Genomic DNA, 367 nt, shown 5'->3' with positions numbered 1-367 from the left:
CAATTTTAGGGCCAAATCCTGGAATACGTGTTCAGCCTTGATACCCAGGGAAAGAAACAAGGGCTTTGCTCGGGGGGAAGACAACTATGGAATATTACTTTTACTCTTGCAGAAAACAAAGGCAACGCTGCCCACAGCAGGACAGGAATGGAGGGAGAATCTGCCCCTCCACATTTTTGTTTCTCCATGTTTCTCCCCCCCCGCCCCAACACCAAAGAACACACTTGAAGAACCAGCAGACCAGACAGCAATCTTTCTTACAGCACGTTTTATTCGCAGCGGGGTTTCCAGGGTAGCCCGTGTGTCCCGAGCCCCAGGGTCACTCTGCCCCGGGTGGGGGGGCGACACGGACGGACCCCGGGCCGGG

Source organism: Haliaeetus leucocephalus, unplaced genomic scaffold, assembly GCF_000737465.1.
Source record: "Haliaeetus leucocephalus isolate CR32 unplaced genomic scaffold, Haliaeetus_leucocephalus-4.0 Scaffold151, whole genome shotgun sequence".
NCBI classification, from domain to species: Eukaryota; Metazoa; Chordata; class Aves; order Accipitriformes; family Accipitridae; genus Haliaeetus; species Haliaeetus leucocephalus.
This window is presented reverse-complemented; position numbering follows the sequence as displayed.